The sequence below is a fragment of the Micrasema longulum genome, unplaced genomic scaffold (genome assembly GCF_059751315.1).
Source record: "Micrasema longulum isolate JH-2025_06_02 unplaced genomic scaffold, ASM5975131v1 h1tg000678l, whole genome shotgun sequence".
Classification (NCBI taxonomy): Eukaryota; Metazoa; Arthropoda; class Insecta; order Trichoptera; family Brachycentridae; genus Micrasema; species Micrasema longulum.
The window spans coordinates 868,992-882,983 of NW_028277874.1; positions in this window are offsets into that span (position 1 = coordinate 868,992).

The following is a 13,992-nucleotide window of genomic DNA, read 5'->3' on the forward strand; positions in this document are numbered from 1 at the left end:
TTGCTATCCAATGAAATAATTATGTTAAGAAACTTTTCAAAAAACAAAAAAAAACTTGACCTCTAACACTATTGACATATTAATACATAGAGCCCCGTAGAATAAAATATTTTCAAAAGTAGTGACACGAAAACGTACCCATAGTTATAAAGTTTGTTTATTTATACCAGGGCTGCATTCAACGATCATGCATATGCTACCAAAAATTGGAGGTTACTCATTTTAAGTACATATTTATTTGAAATATTCTAACGTTAACAATCAACATCGGTTTTTGAAGGATCCCAGACAGATTCTTCGGTTAAATACCTTATTAACTATACCTTAATTAATACCTTAATTTCGACTCATTTATTTCACATTTATTTTATTTTAAAAACGTATTCCTATCAGTGCAGCCCTGTAAGTAAAAACAGCCTCGCAATTGCGCCTATTAAAAAATAATATTCACATTTGAATATCAACCGTTTAACCTTTGTTGATCACTCATGAACAAATATTTAGTTTATTTACCGCAGGCATACTGTGTCGAAACCATATTGTGGTCCCGTGGCAGTGTCGTGGAATCACAGATCAGAGGTTTGAGGTTTGAACCCCACTTTACCAAAGCTTGATTCTTATTTTCCAATAGTGATGTAACAACTCATTGAAAATGGTCTCAACATTTGAAATACTTTGGTGAAGCATAAAAACTCAAATATTTATATACTAAAAAGAAAATGTATAATGCTATGATAACGCAATTAAGTTAGGTGAACATTAAAAACATAAATTATTTCGTTGTTGTTATGAAATTATATGGAACGGATATTATTACTTATGTAGCTACCTATTTTATTATAAATTACAGAATAGTTGGCCGTGTCTATTTTTAGTAAGTAACTCATCGAATTCTTTCACATATACATAAATAATTATAATTTACAGTAGTTAATTACTTCTATAAAATATCAGATAACCACTCATACAATGGTAAAATGAATGACGCGTTTCTCGGAATTTAATAAGGAGGCAATCATCATTTAGGTAGGTAGTATAAATAATTTATAAGCGACCTTTAGGAACACGCAAGTTTTACTCGAAATTTTCATTTACAAGAGAGTTTATATGAATGCGATTGTGTGCTATTTGTATCGACAAAACTTTTTTCAGTAGTGTTTTAGACAAAACAATATTTGTTTATTTAAATCTGCAATTGAAATTATGATTAAAATGTGTAATAAGTAATAAGCTAAATTAATATAAGTACAAAAAAAAAACAATTTGGTTATTTCCCCCGAGATTTTTGGCCACGCTGTTTTTTGTTTTACTATTATACATTGAATGCATATTGTAAATTATGTTTCTTTCCTGATTTTTTTATATTGGTACCTAGTTGAAAATTTATCCCCTGGTTTAGATAACATGAAAATGTTTGTTTGAATAATATTACTCACTTCCTTAAAATGTCCAGTATAAATGTAACTGTTGAAACTGTTTGATCAGGTTGTAGTCCTGTGGTGGTATTGTGGACTCCAGTGTAAATCTTACTTTACCACAACTTGATTTTCCCACACAAGTTATTTACGAAATTCAGGCAGTGGTAAAAAAATTGAAATATCTGTGAAGGTACTTACATTATAAGCACTCAAATATTATGTTTTTGTAAAAAACTAATAATAAAATAATAAAGGCCAATTATTGTAGGCATGTAATTATTATTGCTGTATTTTTTATTGTGAAATCAAACAGCGTACATAAATTAATTCAGCGGATGAAAAAATGTTTTCTTGCGAGCGGTAAAAATTAGAGCATTCATTTATTTGTTTATTTATTAATTTATTTATTTTTAGTTACATTGACAACATTACAGAGCATTTAATTGCACCGCAAAGTTTCTTGAAAATGTTCGAAAAATATTTTAACAAAAATTAACTACTTTGTTGAACGACGTCAACCAATGACAAGAGAGCTGTGAAAGATTTCCGGTTGACTTACCGTCAACGGATCAATCGGCAGAACTGACCGAAAAGAAACGAAAGATAACTTGAGACGTCACACGCGGCGCGATTTCAGAAATGCAAAACTAAAAAAATTCATAACGCTGATAATACGATACACAAATATTTTTTTTAAGTTGCTTAGTTTAGTAGTGTATTTTTTTTTTTTTATATATAAAACAACTGAACTTTCTCATAAATATTTTGCTTATAACTTGACTGCCGACGACATTCAAATTAACACAGTAAATAAAATGGAAAATAAATAAAAGATAATATATACTTAGCCATTTGTGTAATATTGGTTGTTTTGTGGGTATACAAATTTGGTAAAAAGAGTAAGTAAGAAGTGGAGGTCTTTATTTTTTTTTATTACCGAATGGGGTGCAGTCAAATAATCTCATTTTATGGATAAAGACAAACAATGTTTTCTTTCTGTTTTGTGATAAAACCAGATGTATATACTCTAAGGATAAAACTAATAAATCTTAGCAACGGTCAGAACATTTGAACATTTTTAGGAAGCAATATTTAGTGGAAAGAAAATACTCGTAATACCTTTTCGTCTAAACTCGCCATTAGGGTGTTTTATGAAAGGTAGGGCTTACTGATGATATTCGAGATTAGGGGGGTGATTTGGTTCCACAGGTTTCTTTATTACAAAAATGCTAATTAGCCTTTTGCGTAATTTTCTGACCACTTAATTGAAAATATAAATCACCCAAAATATAAAGTACCTCCTTAAAAAGGTACGAATTAAATGTAATGCACATTAAGTATAACGATATTTCAAAGGTAAATAAAAATATTTCATCACGTCAATTTACTAACTTTTGATGCTACTCGATACATTTTCTACCGATTAATAAAACATTGTGTTATGCTTTTATAGGTACATTGTTTATTTTATAGTATTTTAACCCAGGGTGTAAATTCAAAACATTGAAATTAGTACGGCGTTTTCATATTAATTGAATAATATATTATTAGAAAAATGTGGCGACATCTTATTTTATACGTTGTGGAATTTGTCTATCGACACAAATGTTAAAATTAATTTTAAGCCAAGAAAATGTTTTTTTGATAGGTATTGAGTTTTTGAAAGTTGAATAATATATTATTGAAAAATCTGGTGATATATTGTTTACATGTTTTATAAATTATCTATTGACACAAAAGTTCAAATGAATTTCCCTTTAAGGCCGATAAAAATATTCTCTCATAGGTAGATACGTAATACATATGTATAGATATTCTGAGATAAAATAATCTTTTTTTGTAGACATTACTTTAGTCTATAAAATAAAATTTATTGTGTAATATGACGAAAGTTTAAGGTTTGTTATTATTATTTAATTATTAACTTCGTAGACTGATTTGAAACCTATGTACCCCCCCCACCAAAACAGTAGTCTATTCGAATTCGGAATTATTGTTGCATGTCTGCTATTTATGTTTTATGTTTATATATGGTTTATATCAATAAGTGTAATTTATTATATTATATTATATTTATCATGTTCTAGAAAATAAAATAAAAATATGGTAAATGAATGCCTCGAATCGGGTTATGCCCAGTGAGGTGTTTATATAAAAAAGAAAAAAAAATGTTTTATGTGAAATAAACAATAATTTTAATTCAGCTGTGTTCGTCATATTGCAGTATTTAAGGAGCAGTATTGTTACTAACGGATGTAAATGCAAGCATGTTTTTTTATTATAACTAAACATATAATACAAAAAGTACATATTATACTCCCATAGAAACTCATTTGGGACCGTACATAAAAAAGAAACATTTTTCTGACAACATAGTACATACATACATAGTTAATAGATCCGAAATAGTAAAAAAATATTATTGTACAAGAAACATAAAACACACTAATAATAAAAAAATGGAATTTAAATAAATTAGATTAGAATAAAATCTACATAATAATGGAATAAATACCACACAAAGTAATAATAGAAACAATTAAAAAATGTTTGTTCTTATGGTATAAATTTGACCCATTCGATCAACAACTTAAAAGGTACCTATTTATCTTAATTTATTTAAACGTATAAATTATCAATTCTGCACATGAAATAAAATACCTACATATCGCGTAATATAAATTACATTGGTCGACAAATTTTAAAGAATGGACTGTCCCTTTCGTTTAAACAAATTTTTCTAAAATTATATATATTACCGTCAAACGTGACAATTTTACCCAGTTTTACCAAACTTTTACAATATCATACATTTTTTGTATAGGACTACTCCTATCCATTTTGTTGAATGGTGATACTAATTATTCTGGGCATTTTTACAAGTACATAACGTTTGGTTTTCTTTTATTTATGTTTGTAATTTTAGAAGACAAAACATGCCGGGCAAAATTATCTCCACTTGTTGACAATTTCGCCCTCTTGGTAATTAACTGCTATTTTTGGTTTTATCATCCTTATCATACGGTTTATTACTACTTTTTGGGCGAAAAAAACTGTTTACGTTTAAACAATAGCATCACTGAGGCATCACCATTATAAAATCAATGCATAAAACCGGTGGGCAAAATTGTCAACTATTTCCTCAATTTTTGTATACAATTCGGATTTGTGGGCCAGGGTTGGCACATAATTGGATTTTTAACAAAACCAAAGAAGTTTATCTCTAACCTTTTAATTTGTTCGTGTTTGACTATGCATAAGCCAATAAATTATAAATCGCTTTTATTTTTTTTTACAAACCATTTCAGTTCTGATGCGATTTTCGTTATTAAGGGGGTAAGCTCTCAAAACGATTTCTCTTTAAATGTGTATGTAGAAAAAAAAACGATTCTGTATTTTTTTTGCACCGCAGTGCGATTATTTGCTAGATTACCTATACTTTGGAATTGTATTTTATGTACAGAATTCATAATATTTTCTGTTTTATTTTCTTCTTTAGACTGTTAAAAATATTTATACAAAAAACATTTAAAATAAAAAAATAAGTCTTCGTAATTTCACAAAAATCTGGCAAATTTAATTAAGTAAAACTTTTTAAAATGTGGTCGGATATTCATACATTTTTAAAAATGGTTTAAATTGTTTTTGAAGGGTAAAAATTAAAATTGGCTTTTGTATTACCATTTTTAATTTACTCAGAGAAAATGACTCAATCTTGCAGTTTTTAGGGTTAACATTGAATTTATGAAAACCATGATGCAAGATGACAGGTTCAGGCAAAGATTTCACTATGTTCCAATTAAATACATCAGCAATATCCTCAACTTGAGACCACACAAAGCTCCATTACGTTTGCGTCTTACAAATGACATAACAATATTAAAGTTGTGGTTGTTGATGGGCTGATAACTTAACCGAGAGCATATTTGTCGTTTTGCGTATCAACAGTGTTAAACATTACTAAAACGAAAGCGCCTTCTTTACCGTTATTAATTTCAAGCGGATCAGACCAATACCGATCTACATCGGTGTTGGACACTGATACTGTTTTTTAGTTTTCCTCGGCCGAAGATTCGGAGGCACGTTGTTCATATTCGTCGTGATGACTTATGATGGATGTCTCAAAATCCGTTGATTCATTAACTGAGTAGACATTAGAGTCTGTTGTTTCCGTGTCGCTATGACATTTATTCAATGTTTTTCTTTATAAGATGTAGGTATCTTTTGATCCTAAAGGCAGATCCAAAAGCATTTTCTTTGGGTCGCCTGATGTATTCTTTTTCTGTAATCTGGTTTTTGTCTTGGATAATATTTTTTCAAAGTAGTATGTATCGACTACCCTAGACGTGGGCAAAATTGTCTTAGCTAGTGTCTTAGATTTCTTAGCTAGTGTTTTGCCAATTTTGCCCACTTAAATATCTATTGTGTTTGTTCAAATAGATATACAGAAATACTTTCTATAGCGTTGTTATTATTTATGCAATAAAATTTATAAAACTTACTTGCCTCGTTTCAACACAAACTCCGCAACAGCAAAAGTTTTGACACTATTTATAGATATACAAAAATAGACCTTCAAGTTTAACTTCAAATTCAAGTGATCAACTGAAACTGGCGGTAAACTGAATATTTAGTTTTGCCATGGAACTATACTTACCAAATATAATTTTAATGATATCAGTAACAATTCTTACTTTAATACATGATTTTGTTAAGGATTTCGGCAGTGGGCAAAATTGTCATAGCTGGGCAAAATTGTCATGTTTGACGGTATGTAAAAAGTGAAAGAGTTTTTGTGTTAGGCATTGACCTATTAATACACACAGACATGCTCTGAGCCCTAAAAATGATAACATTTAACTTATGTCAAACGCTTAGTATTGCGTCATGCCCAACGGGTATTTAGTCGTTCTTCGTCGCCCGGCGTGGCGTTTAGAATCGAAATCAAAATGCGTGCTTGTGTCATGAAAGCGTGTAAAAACCTTTCGGAAAAACATTGTAAAAAGGATTGTGTAACTTTTCATTGGTAAATATTTGTTTATGAGTACAACGCTCATCGCAATTTACATTCAAATATATATATATATATTTTTTATAAACGTCAAAATACGCCTAGCGGCACAATTGCGAAGCTCTTCTTACAAGGATGCACTGATAAGAATACGTTTTTAAAATATAATAAACGTGAGTTAATATTATTTTCGCATTCCCCAAAATTCAGTGAAAATAAATAAATGGGTCAAAATTATGAGGAATTTCAGGAAAGAATCTGACAGTGTTAAAACACGAACTTTTTCATGTACCAAAAATAATCATTTTCAATTTTTGGTAGCATATGCATGATCGTTGTATGCAGTCCTGGTATAAATAAACAAACTTAGTAACTCTTACAATTTTTATTTTATTTTTATTATTAATAAAACATAATATCCATACATATAGTAGATATTATATATTGTATTAGACAAATACACAGAACTCGTTGATGCACCGAGCTGTACAGTTATATTATATGGAAATACCATTAGAAATAAGAGACCAAAAAAATATTATTTCATTTAAATGTCAGTTAAAAAAAACATATGTTTAGCAGATAAGTTGGTTTTGAAAAAGTAATCTTATTCGTGTTAGCTTTATAGAAGTTTTCTTTTTAAGTGTACGTATATTGTTTAGAAATGTTAATAATTAGTATATGTTTTAAAAATAAAGTTAATATTAGGAGATTCATTTATTATGTTTGTAACTATGTTAAGACTAATTAAAAAAATTAACCAAAAAATAAATAAAAATACTCCCAGAAGTTATAAAAAAAATCTCATCTGGGACCGTACATAAAAAGAAAATATTTTTGTGACAATATATAATATTATATCATACAAAGTTAATACATCCGAAATAGTAAGTAAACATAATATAAAAAAAAACATAAAACACAGTCCTTTACACCATCCATACAAATTAAATTAATAACTATCACTATTAAAAAGATTTAAATAATATTTTTTAATTGCGCCACTTTTGGATTTGCTATTCGACTTTTCGTATTTTAGCTCATCGGGCAGTTTATTAAATTCGCAATGGCCAATATTTTCCAAAGACCGGTTGCAAAAATTTGTTGAGCGAAACTTAGATACACGAAGATTCCCTGAGTTGCGCGTATTGTAGTTTATTTATTTATTAAATATACGGCCTAAGCCAATTACAACAGTTACACGAAGAAATATAAATGCAAGAAACCGAACAAAAAGAACATAAAACTATGTATCAAAGACAAACAAGGGCAAAACAATAATGGTATTCAATATATTCATAAAAACGAAAGACATAAGACTTCGAGCTAAACCATGCCGATCCAACTTCATCCCACACTGTTTAGTCGCGAAGAGATCTACGAAAAGCCGGAAGATCTATCCCAAAGAATTCCAAGTCGTGTGATGAATTGACTAATCTACAAATTCTGGACATTGGGGAATAAAAACAAAAGTTGCTCTTAGAAGATTTTATAAATAGCAGATTTTGACTTCTGGTGACATGGTTGTAAATATCAGGACCAAATGTGTATTTCGAATTTGTGCGAGCAGTAAAGTTTATGATACTAAAATAGTATTGGTTATGTCATGCAGTGGCATCACCTTGAAAGGAAGTATTTTTGTCTGTCGGTAGATATCCTAGACATGGGAATTCCATTTCAGTCCAAGAATGTTTCTCAGAGTTCTGTCCCGAAGAACTTGTATCTCTGAGATATGATTTTTGCTGGCGAAACCCCATATACATGATATATAGGATAAGTGGGAATGTATCATAGCGTAGTAGACGGGAAATAAAACGGAATGAGGAAGCAAGCCACGAAGTCTATGCAATACGCCAGTTACAGGTGCAATTTTTTTACACGTTCAAATTGATAGCTCCATGAAAGTTGGGAGTCAATAAATAGTCCCAAGTATTTAGTAATATTGATCTTTTCAATGTAGCCATTTCCGAGAGAAATGTCGATATTTAAGTCCTGTTTGTTCCCAAAAATCGTTTAAGATGTTTTTTTTTTACATTCAGACTTAATTTATTTAATCTCATCCAGTCCGCTAGACTATTGAAATATGTCACCATTACGTTTTCGTGTCACTACTTTTTAACATATTGTACTATATAGGGCGCGTCTATGTATTAATATGTCAATGGTGTTAGAAGTCAGTTTTTTTTGTTTTTTGAAAAGTTTATAACATAATTCTTTCATAGGATGGCAAGTACTTGATGATAAAACCATACAAACGAACTCAATTTTATCCGTTTTGCCCTAGATTTGCGCTTGTACGTATCTTGCATAGACGGTCTCCATTTTCCTTGGTATCGCAATATCCTAATGAATGCGCTCTCGGTGTTTTTCGCAGATATCACTCAAATTTTCCGGGAAGGAATCGTGATGAGAGTATAGAAAGAGGATTTTCAAAGACACATCATATCCCATATCTTTGAAGGCCGTAAGCGTTTCGGATACAATGCTGATATAGGCTTCGATTTTATTTTGAACCGGGTTGTGGTCCGTGGTAGTATTTGAGGACTCATAGAACTAAGGTCTAAGGTTCAAATCCCACTCTACCACAACTCGATTTCCATTTTTCCAGCACAAGTTATTTACGGCTTTTAGGAAATGGTCTGAAAATTTAAATATTTGTGTAAATAATAAGAACTCAAGTATTTCTTATTTTTCTTTAAAAAATGGTTTCCGAGGAAGGTTTTGACTGGGGAATTAAAAAAAAATACAATTTCACAATAACCCGACGTCCTAGATTTTTTTGACATTTCTGAAATCACCGCAAAATTTTCTATCGGAATTGGAAATTGGAAAATTGTCTTGACCAGTTTATACTTCAAATTTTTGAGATTTGGCATGCGTTTTATTAAGTTTTTGTAAGTGTTTTTATTTACGTTTATTTAGCGTGTTTATTTATTTATTTAAATCTTCAAGTACAAAAAATAAGTACTTTGGTGAACGCATTTTATATTTTTTGATGAGCTTCCATATTAATTTGATTAAAAAAACGATGTTGTTGGTATATCATTTTAAAAAACGATTGTTTGAAAATACTTCAAAATATAATTAGTTCATTTAATGCTGAAATTTAAACAATGCGAAATATGAACAATATTTATGATCGAGTTTTGGCAACAATATTTTTTTAGTTTATTCAGATGAAAAATATAAGTTTACGTAATTACTAAATAAAATATTTATAAAAATTTAAAACTTATGTTTACATTAAAGTTTCCCACTGCGTAAAAGAAAAAAAACAATTTTTGTGTACATAATGGGAAGTGACGTCTTACAATAATTTAATAATTTGTAACTTTTATTTTTAATTATTAATATTTTTAGTTTAACGTAAAAAATAAATAAACGGTGTTTTCAATCAGTGCTACGCAAAAATAATTTTAAATATAACATTTCACTTCTTTCTCAAATACGAGTATGTTGTATCTTCCTGACTGCACTTTTTATTTCCTTTGTTAATTTTACGAAATAAAATTATTAATATATAAGTATAATGATGTGGTGCTGTAGTTGTGTTTAATTTTGGAATCAAGATTGGTTATTCTAGGTCTCGTGCTTACATTTAGTGACGTAGAGACACTACTATTTATGTTGTCTTAATGGATTTGAAGTTAACAATTCTTTTCAAATAAAGATATTATGCCTAAAACCATACATTTATTTTATAATTGGAGGGTGGGAAAAGTAGACAGTTTTTTTTAAATACAACTGAAAAAAATATTTTTGTATTTTTTCGACCGGTAAAATATTTGTTTTAAAAGCACCACCCCATCCAATTATTCCATACTGTAATATGGATTGGGCTAATACAAAGTAAATTGATTTTTATTTTTCGAAAGTCAATGTTTTTCTTTATCCAATAAATACATACGTAAGTTTTCTCATTCTATTAATGATATTATTTCTTTGCTTCTTCCATTTTATGTTTTTATAAATTATTATGCCTTAATATTTTATGCTATTTTTTTCATGGATTTGGAGGAAATTATCAGTATGAAACCGATATCCTTCAATGCATTTTGTAGTGCGGATACAAATATTCATAGAAGGTGTACCTTGTTCTTTCAATGTAAAAGCGATGTAATATGTTTTTTCAGTATTCAAAGACAAAATGTTGACATCGAACCATTCTATTAATTCATTAATATCTATATTTGATTTCAAATTTACTTCGTCCCATGAAGTCCCTCTTATAATGAGTACGGTGTCATCAGCATATGAAATTATGTCACCATTTATATTCTGTATACCTACTAAAAATATCATTAACATAATATATAATGAATAAAGTAGGTCCAATTCTGTTCCTTGAGGTATCCCAAAATCTGAATAGATTATTTCATTACTAAAAGTATTATTATGTTTCACTATCTGTTGACGTTATTTTTTAGTAACTTTGAAACCAAAATATAACATTTCCGCAAATACAAATTAAAAATAATTTACTAATTAGTATGTCATGAAATATACTATCAAAAGCTTTTCTTAAGCCAATAAAAATAACTAAACACTTTTCACCATTATTGAAACTTTTACAAATGAGCGAAGTTAATTTAACAATGTTTGATTATGTCCAAATGCTTGCAGACTGGCTGGATTTCCTCCCTAGGGAGTTGTTCATATTTAAATTTATTTCAACAGAGAGAGAAAAAAATTTGAGAAGGGAATATGGAAGTCTAGGCATTTACATGGCTTATGACCTGTCATTGGCTGGTTTAAGTGGCCACTTTACACACTGTCAACAGATGGAAGAGTTGAGGAAATGTGGATGTTCAAACATGGTCAGAATGGCGAATGTTACACAGTGTGTAAAGTGGTCACTTAAACCAGCCAATGACTGGTCATAAGCCCTGTAAATGCCTAGACTTCCATATTTTCTTCTCAAAATTGTTTCTCTCTCTGTTGAAATAAATTTAAATATGAAGTTAATTTAGCTTGTATTTTCTCATATAGGTACAATATTTTTTAGAGATATAAAGACAATATTTTTTATTACAATATAAAATCCACTGTAATGTTTTTATTATTTATGAAATGGATTATAAAGTAGATTTTGGAATTACGATTAAGTATTAACTTACCGAAAGCCTTTTCTTATAGCCGGAAAAGGAAGAAGTTTTCTTTGTCCTAGGTATCAAAATTTTCATGTGGTCAGCGTCACTATCCCGGCGCGGAAACTCATAATGCACATTTGTGGAATTATTTCCGTAGCAAATATTATTCGTATTATTTACTTTAACTAAAATACTGCACGTCTGTGATGCTATTTGAAACAAACCATCTTGTAGTTTGTGATGATTATCATGATTACGTCCAAATCCGAAATTTTCCCAGAAATTGGGCATAATTCAAACGCGAAAAAATTTGTTTCGAATGTCTATTATACCATGACACTGAAAATTTTGTGTATTTTTTGTTGGAATTTCACTTTTTTGTTGAGTTTTTAGCGTATTTCAGTGTAAAAAATACGCTTTAGGTGGCGAAAACCTCCCACTTTGCGCGTTTTCAGGCGTCTACGAGCTGAATTTTCAGCGAGAAATTCAGAGCATGGTGATCTTGACATTTCGTTTATTTTCGGTATCTTCTAAACGTTTTAACGCTAGGTCAATATTTCTCCCCGAGTGAATAGAAAGCGTGGACCAACCCAACCACCTTGGACTGTATCGGCTCTTATAGTGTGTAGTTGTGGTGTTGTAGTGGTTAGAGCCCCCATTACTTACCCCCGACCCCAACCCCCAACACAAATACAAACTCCACGCTATAATCTACATTAGTAGGTACATATAAAGAAAATATTGTACGTACATTCAATATACTTTATTGGATTGAAAATTGGTTGGATGAGGAAGGCTGAGCAACTGTAGAGGCATAATAAAGATATTGTTGAATAAACCTATGAATTTGTTTGACATTAGGAATTGGCATTGACGTATTAATTCATAGACATGCCCCATAGTGTAAAATATTTTTAAAAGTAGTTCCACGAAAATGAACTCATAGTTACAAAGTTTGTTTGTTTCGTTGAAAGATCATGCATACGATGCTCCTAAAAATGAGAGGATTCTCATTTTTGGTACTCCCAATCAGGTTCTTTCTTTTCACTGGATTTTGGGGAATGCAAACATTATATTAACTCACGTTTATTATATTTTAAAAACGTATTCCTATTAGTGCATCCTTGAGACTAACAAGAGCTTCGCAATTGCGCTGTTTTGTACGTATTTTGACGTTCACAAAAAATAATATTTATATTTTGATTTTGATTCTAAACGCCAAGCCTGGCAGTCGAAGAAAGACTAAATACGCGTTGGCTATGACGCATGACTAAGCGTTTGGCATGAGTTAAGTGTTATCATTTTTGAGGGTTCAAGGCATGTCTATGTGTATTAATATGTCAATGAATATTGGCTATTAATTTTAAGTATTTTTTTCAAAAATAAGTTTATAGCAGTCTCTCACATTGACATAAAAAGATGCCCGTTCTTTGGATCTGATGTGGCGCCTCGGCACAACATACTAGACACTAGCGTAATGTAATTCTACCCATGCAATATCCATAGAAGTGATGAACGCCAGATAGCTCCCCAACACACCACTCCGCAACACACTAGAAAAATGTAATCCTACCTTTAGTTTGCACAGAATTTGCTGTTCGCAAACCAAATAACTTCAATTGCATTTATGGCCAGAATAGCAGTATTAAAAAGGGTAAGTGTAGTGTTTTAAGGGAAAAATAAGTATGTGTATGGATATCAAAAACTGTAAAAACAATTCACAATATTCCGATAGGAAAAATCATATTTAGGGGAAAATCAAATACTGATATGATTAATTTTATGAAATCGCTTGTCCGCTTGACTGGCGTATTCAAGGTATTCTTTTACATGTACATATTTTTTTAATGAAGATCGAATTTTGAGAACGACGTAGAAGCTGATGTCATCACTTCTACTTTTTTGTTTTCTTGAAACTGTGAAAGTGACTCTCATGGTGGTCGCGTGCTGATATGTAATAAAACCACAAAATACATACCCACCTACTTTGTTCAATGTGATTTGAAATATCTACATTAAGTTCCTTAAAAACATTTTTATGAATAAATTTCCCTTAATTAATGTTCAAGGTTACTATTGTTTGGGTATTAAAGGCGATATTTCACGATTGCGGGAAATTTTTCTATGGAATTAAAAAAGCTTTTGTACATAAACGCAAATAACTAAGACTTACATATGACCATATTTTTTTCCCTTTATTAGGGCCTTCTACCATAACATAAAAATATCGGCCAAAAACAAGTTACATTAATTTACAATGAACATAAGAAAAACACGAATAACAATATAGGGCAGAAACATTAGATAACAAAAATATAAGTACAAGAATAACATAAAATAATAATTGAAATAATGAACATACAAATGCACATTTAAAAGCTTCTAGGTGCTTCAAATTTTGTCGTAATAAAGTATTTATTAAAATTCCAAAGTACTTACATACCTATGTATACTTACCTACCTTCTACTTTCG